The sequence below is a fragment of the Xenopus laevis genome, chromosome 1L, assembly GCF_017654675.1.
Source record: "Xenopus laevis strain J_2021 chromosome 1L, Xenopus_laevis_v10.1, whole genome shotgun sequence".
In the NCBI taxonomy this organism is placed as follows: domain Eukaryota; kingdom Metazoa; phylum Chordata; class Amphibia; order Anura; family Pipidae; genus Xenopus; species Xenopus laevis.
In genome coordinates this window covers 219829496-219837631 of record NC_054371.1, presented here as the reverse complement: position 1 = coordinate 219837631, position 8136 = coordinate 219829496, and positions in this window count along the sequence as shown.

Genomic DNA, 8136 nt, shown 5'->3' with positions numbered 1-8136 from the left:
AAAAATAATCAACATCTTGGGGCAAAAGTGATCAAATTTGAAAAGCATTTGGAATATTTACACAATCTAAAGCCAAACCGTTTGAATATTTACGCACTCTGAAAGCCAAACAGTTGGGAAATTATTTGTAATTTATTCCAGAAAACTGATTCAGAGCGGTAGATTTATTTATATGACTGAAACTTCCACAAGGGATTTTAACAATTACCAAACCAAATCCAAATCCTAATTTTAAAAAAGAATTGTAAAAACAATGCTTCGTCTATTTAAAAAAAAATAATATTATCCAGAGCTTTATATTCACTTGACTTCGGGGGGAATTTGTTAAAACACAGTCAGGACTGTAAGATTGCACAAAATTGCATAAAAATATTGAATAGTGGTTTTCATTGCACAATTTTGTGGGGTTTAGCAAAAAAAATGATTGCAAAAAAATTATTCTAACGTCGGCTTAAACCTGCCAACATGCCATAGAAGTCAACAGGAAGTATATTTTCAGAATTTTGTAAATAACCATGATTTTTTCCCATGAAAATAGGACAATCCAGTGTTGGACTGAGGTAACAGGGGCCCATCAGAAATCTTTAGACCACTGGCCCATTTTCCAAACTATTTCCTCCTCCTTTCTTCTCTCCTCTTTTCATACTCTCATCTGTCATGGTATAGGCTACAAGGTCAAATATTTGGGTGAGCACCCAACCATTGGATCCACTGGCACCCTGGGCCCACCAGGAGTTCAGCTATTACCCTGGTGGGTCAATCCAAAATTGTGATAAATACAATCCATTAACTGACCTGAAAATCCATTGAAAACGGAGATTTCCCATTTTCCATAAATATGTGCAAAATTAAAAATATCAAGAAAAGTCACAGCGGCAATAAATCATTTATTTTTATCAAAGGTCGAAGTGAAAATTCAAATGAAAAAAATTTGAACTTCAAGCTAATTTTTGTCTATTTCGACTAGGGAATAGTCCAAATTTGATTCAAATTTGAAAAAAAATCTATTTTGGAAATTTATCATGTACTGTCTCTTTAAAAATTCAACTTCGACCATTCGCTGTCTAAAAACTGCCGAATTGTTTTAGCCTATGGAGGACCTCCTAGAACCTACCTGAAGTCATTTGGTGGACTTTAAATATAAATCAAAGTTTTTTTGGGGGAAAAACTTCGAAGCATATTATTCGGATGTGCTATCACTTCGATTTGTACGATTCGAACTTGATTGAAAACTGACCTTTTTGATCGAAAACTGACCTATTCGGCCAAAAAAAAACTTTGATTCAATTTCGGTTGGGCTTTTTGAATAAGAATTTTGAATTTTTTCAAATTCGAAATTTGACCCATAGTAAACAGTAAAACAGTAAAACAACCTGAGAATTCTCAAGATTTCATTGAAACGAAAAAAAATTTGCACGCTGGTCTGAGTTGATTTCATCACCCAAAGATTTTGTTGAAGACATGCCCTCAAGAAGATACTAGAAACATTTTGTGGAGAGAGAAATGCAATGTTTAGTTGTGATCAAAATTTTGCATCTCGAGTTTTGATAAATCATAGTGTACAAATCAATCTAAAATTTATGCCATTTTAAAACGGCTTTACTCAATTCTGTCTCAGAATTACAACCTACTTGTAACGGGTTTAAAATGAGACAGCTAAACATCTTCATGTTCCATTTATATTTTTAGGGCCAGATAATGCTACTAGTTGCAAATTTGACTCAAAATAGACCTAAAATCACGACTTCTTTACATCGCTGACTTTGTTACCGATTCAACAATTTATCTAAATCTACGTAAATCAAAGGAATTGTGTTGTATCTTTTCTGCCCATTATTTTTGTAGGGTTTCATAACTGGTAATCTGATATTTGGCTTGTTAGCAGGAATAAGTCTAGAGTGCAACTTAATTGCAGGTGGAAAATAAGATAAGACAGTGTAAACTATGTCATTTACAAAAATGCATTTTATTTCTGAATTCAGCAAAGTTGTTATTTTTTTCTTAATGCTGTATGGCGCTGCCTATGCATCATCAGACCCAATTAGAGAGTAAATTGGATTAAATTGTAACTTTGTTTATATGCCATAAGAAATACCAAGGGTCTCTATGTCAGATAATTGCACAATATGTATTTATTCTAAAGCAGGGCCAAGCAACTGGAGTGCACTAATGTGCTTATTCCTCTGAACCCGACCCCCTAGTATTCAATTTCATTATTTTCTAGATGGGCACAGTATTGTTTTTGGATTAATTCTATGTCTGGTTTAAAGGTTAGAATTTTGAGTTGAACTTTTTAAAATACTTATGAAATTAAAAGTCAAAATTCTCTCGTAATTAAGAGATTTAAAGTCAAAATTTTGACTTATAGTTATAATTATGAGATTGAAGGCCTTGTTTATCAAAATTCTAAAATTTCTGGTAATTTTCAGTAAAAAAAGTTTAACCGAATCCACACTGATGGTTTCCCCTTATTTATCGTTACATTTTCCCGAAAATTTCCTGTGCGGGAGAAAAGCTTGAAAAGACAGTATCATACGAATTAGATTTTTTTTTCTTTTTTTGCCCGAAAATCACAAAATCTTCTGATTATTGCACAAAACCCAGGGCAGATCAGGATATCTTCGGGATTTCTCCCATTGACTTATATACAACTTTGTCAGGTCTGACATGCCTGATTTTCGGATTCAAACTTTTTCCATCCTTGGGGTATAATAAATCCTGAAAAATTTGAGTTTTCCCTTTCCACTAAAAATTCTGATTTTATATTAAAAAAAAAAAAAATTTTCCGAGTTTTTGGCATTCGGACTTTAATAAATAACCCCCTTAACATTTGAGTTTACCAGAAAGGTACTTTTTAAAACTTGATTTTATAAATTTTTTCTATTAAAACAAAGACAATCTAACTCCCATCCACAAATTTAACTAAATCATATAGAAGTCAACCCAAAAGTCAGCGTGAGAAAAGTCTCGACAAAATAGTTTGACAATTCAAATCGTATGAATTCTTCCAGTTCGGTCCCCAAATTGCTTGATTTTTCTTGTTGCCTGAAAACCCCAACCGTTTCAGATTATTGTACGAAACCCAGAGCAGATCACAATGTGCTATTGACTTCTACATAACCTCAAAGGGTTTTAGTTGGAGTATTTTCAGATTCTGATTTTTAGCAGCTTTCGGTTGTAATAAATCTATAAAAAATTGAGTTTTCCCCTTTAAAAACACAAAATGGGGCTCATTTATCAACATAGGGCAAATTTGCCCATGGGCAGTTACCTATAGTATCCAATCGGTGATTAGCCTTTTAAAGCCAGCTGCAAGTAGAACAATGAATGCAGCAATTTGATTGGTTGCCATGGGTTACTGCCCATGGGCAAATTTGCCCAGTGTTGATAAATGACCCCCATTGGGTATTCTTCAGTTGAAAAGCTGGCAACACTGTTGTGGCAGAAAGTGTTCACGTTAGTTGGAACTATAATTTTTTAAAGTGGCAGTGTCACAAATATAAGATTGCCTACATTGCAGCAAACATTAAAGGCACTCCTTTTTTGTTTGTTTAATTATTTTCCATTTGTCTAAAGGGGCAATTGTTGGGGATTATTTTTGAACTAAAAACAAAATGGGAAAAATATATTTCTTTAAAATGCATTTTATGCAAGCTTCACACTAGAAGCAGCGATGGAATCCGATTTGCACTGCTTTGTGTTTTGTATCTCTGTAGCACTGTAGTTTATTGCTCTGGAGAGGCTTTTGCTCGTTAGATTCAGTAGGGAGATCGTCAGTTAATTATGGGGCATGTTCTTTTGAGAGATAGCTGGGTCTTGTAGTTCCAGTTTATTTGAAAAAGTCTTGTTTTTTAGATGGTAGCTGTAGTTAAATGTACTTTAACGAATACAAAAAGGGCATTAGATTTGATATGTATCACAAAGAAGATATAACTTATTTTAACACAATTACAAAAATAGGCATTTTATGGACAATACAAGCAGCTTGTGTCACTGCTGTAAAAGATTGTTATCAGAACCTTGTTAGGAACTCAGCTGTAAGTAGTGTATTAGAACAAAAGCACATGGGAGTAAGAATACTAGACTGTGAAATATTTACATATGTACAAAGTCAGGTATTATGAGATGATGGAACTGAAAGTTACGGTGGTAGGCAATACTGTTTATATCAATATATACGTATATGGAGTGGTTTCCTCAATTCATTCATTTGTAGAATAGTTTTTACCCATCAGGTTAATGTCACAATGGGTGATTTCCCAGCAGCTGATGTCACAATAAGTCATGTCAAACAGAAAAATGGAGGAAACGCTCATAATTCAATTTGGAATATTGTACTGATAGTAGGATCAAGGTATATACCCCTTCAGGGAAAAGGGCTGCGATGTTGGAAAATATTGTCTGTGTAAATAAAATTAAACGTGAAATGGTAAACAGGGATAAAACTTGGGTGTGGTCTGTACACCATTATCTTACTTAAGACCATGTTTGAGGGTTCTGCATTTGGGTGATAGGCTGTTGGTCGAAAATGTACTTCGATTTTTCTTGTGGATTTATATTGTTTTGTACATTAAACTTTTTTTTTTTGCTTTTATGTTAATTTTTTTTCTTATTTATGTGCAATTGTTTGTGATTACATAATCAGTTCATTGGTTTTACTCAAAACATGTTGTATTATGAAAAATTCACATTATGCAAACCATGTAAAGTTTGTGGTCCGTATTGAGTGTTCATCAAAGCCACCGATGCTAAAAAAATGACCTGCCCCAGATCAGGTTGAGTTCAATTGACAGGGAAGTGTTACCGGGTCAGCAATGAGCAGTCCATGACAAAGAGATCTGGAGCACCTGTATCAGTGATCTACATAAGTGTCATAGTCATTGTCTTATTAGAGTATAACGTTGATATTTCACTGGGACATTTTTTAATGATATTCATGGGTGCTTGCCATGCTAGTCACAATCCTACTCTTCCTTGACCTCCCACAATTCTGCTATTGTGTTATAATGCCTTTACAAGAAGCCAGTAGGGCAGTGGTCTTCTGGCAAGGCCTGTTGGAGGCCTGGCCAGATTTAAAAAGTTGAAGATAAAATTCTCCAGGTTCAGCATTAGCAACCCCCCGACGTTTTCTCATATTTTGTAGGAAGAAATATCATAAAGCTTAGGCATTCCTGTGTAATGAACACTATGCAGCATGAAAATTGAAGAATATATAGTGGTCATTTATAGATGAGGTGTCAGGGACCCACTTTTATTAATTCTACATTTACCCATATTTTGGAAAGTGGCACTTTGGAAAGAGCAGTTCCTTCGAAACACGGATGGAAATAATATACACCTCTTTGTATCAGCATGTTAGGATATTGGTTTGAATAATCCAATTTTTAAATATGCATGACATACTGCATAAATCATGAGTATTAGGAAGTAGGCTTTAGTTTCCAGTTATGTTTTTCTTAGATAATAAATGGGGAGGACAGAATAATCCTCCTCGGCCTATTTGCATTGACACATCCAAGGCAGTCTGCCATATTGCTTGCCTCGGCAAAAGCAGTTTCACTTCTACTGATCAAAACTGGGTGGTCCTTTTTCTTTTGCAGTAAGGTGGCATCTAGTGATGGGCAAATTTATCACGAAAATCACCAAAGTCAACTTTGACACCAGCGTTAAAGTCAATGGGCGTCCGAATAGTGTTGACGTCCGTCAGTCAGACACAAGTCCAAATTTTTTTTGACATTTTTTGAGTTTCGCAAATGTATTTTTGAGTTTCACAAATGTATTCCCAGCGTTAAAGTCAATGGGCGTCCGAATAGTGTTGACGTCCATCGGTTTGGACGCAAATGGCTTTTGAGACACAAGTCCAAATTTTTTTTGAAGTTTTTTGAGTTTCGCTAATGTATTCCCAGGCGGCGAAACGCGGATTTATTCGCCCATCACTAATGACATCCCTTCCAGTAGTTCTTGGTAGGGAGATAGTATAATAAGGAAACAATGGCAAATGCACAAAACATTATAATCTAAAGGTTCTCCAAAGGATGATTGTGTAGGCTCTCTAACCATTCAACCACCAAGCTGAATAGATAGAGTAAGTGCATGGCCACATTTCTATTGTCCCAATAGTACATGGATATATCAGTCTGAATTGGCAGCCATGCATGTACCAATAATCATAAAATACTTATGCCAGCAATATGTTCTTTACATAGGGCTAGATGAAGCTTAGACTCTGCAGAACTCTTCATATCAGCACCTTATTTGTTACAATCCCTAGTACTAAGGGGTTCATGCACTAGTTACTAAGCCCCTTAGCCATTTCAAGACCTCCAAACTTTCCAGATGAGACATGTATTAAAATTCGTTATCAGTCAGTGCCCCACTGACCCACTTCTACCCTCATCCCACATGGTCTACTTTCGACGCTTGAGGAATTCTCAAGAGCAATCCTTGCTTTTAGAGCTTTTCTAATGATTTTAATTTGATGTATATCTTTGGCACAGAGGAATTATCATATCATAGCATGTTTTAAATGGGCCAAGTAAAAATTCTAAAGAGGTCATGGTGGACTATTGGAAAGGAACTTGCCGTTTGCTTCTGCTGAATACTTTGAAAGCTCATCCTTACAGTCTTGAATAGTGTTCTACTTGGTGAACTTGCTGAAGAATTGATATTTTTATGACAAATCTACGGAGAGAAGCCAAATCGCTCCTTGAATCCGGCCAGTACAGCACAGCTTAATCTATGAATGTTGATTGATCCACCTATATGGTCATGGTCTGGCCCCGTGAGGTGTCCTGTCTGCTCTGAACCATTGAAAGTATTATCTATTTTGAGTGAAAATGCTTCTTTAAATAACCTGTCAAGTCTGAAATATATTTCTTACTTTGGAGAGCTGTTCTACATATTTATTGTAACGGTAATTTGTGAATTAAAAATGTGATGATTCACTTTCATTCTCTTTGGATGAATATTTGGTCAGTGTAATGTGCCTGCAACCTTGAATTCATGTGCCAAAACTCGACAATAAATGCATTCATTTTAAATACAAAAGAACATTTTATTGTGTCTATAGTGTTTGTAATTAATATGTCATGAAAAAGTGAAGGTTTTGGTGCATGAAATATAGATGGAGCACTGGGTATGCCAAATGTACTGTCAGTGCTCCATCTGTATTTCATGGTTTTCTAATCTTTTCTTGGCTGATGGACCAAACCCCATTGGAACACATGAGGGGGCATTTAATACTCCCCAAGCAAAAGTGCAAGAGGAATGAGTGCCATATGTTTTCCCCCTCCTGCTACTCACCATGAATATAACTCTGCTCAACACAGGCAACAGTGTCATTATTGGAACAATTCCAGAACAGAGGGAATACATTTTGATTTTGGCAATTTCTTGCACTTTGCAAACTACCTTTGAATGTTATAAATGGCCAATATGGTGTAAACAGCCACGCTGTATTTCAGAGGGAATGATTGGAGTATCTTTTCTTCAATAAGGTCAGACACAATTAATGGGTTAATACAGGTATGGGATCTGTTATCCAGAATGTTCGGGACCTGGGGTGTTTCAGTAATTTGGATCTTCATACCTTAAGTCTACTAGAAAACCATGTACACATTAAATAAACCCAATAGGCTGGTTTTGCCTCCAATAAGGATTAATTATATCTTAATTGGGATCAAGTTCATGGTACTGTTTTATTATTCCAGAGACAAAGGAAACCATTTTTAAAAACCAGGATTATTTGGATGAATGGGAGATGGCCTTTCCGTAGTTTGGAACTTTCTGGGTTTCCGGATAACAGATCCTATACCTGTAATGCCATGAGAAGAAAACACATTATCAATACACACTTTCTTCGGCACACCACTTACTTTTTCTTGCACTTGAGAAAGGGGAAAGCTTGTGCCATTTTCTGCTGAAATAAATGATTTAAAGGCAATGCTGACGTTTCTGGTGTGCTTCCTCCTTATGGGAAATCGAGTTAGAAAACACCTTAACCATTTATACAAGGTATAAACTTAGGGCCCCATTTATGATGGCTCAAGCAGTGGCGTAACTACCGGGGGAGCATGGGGTGCAACTGGGCCAGGGCCCGCACCCCCTGGAGTCGGCTGCAGCCGCAAAGTAAATTCG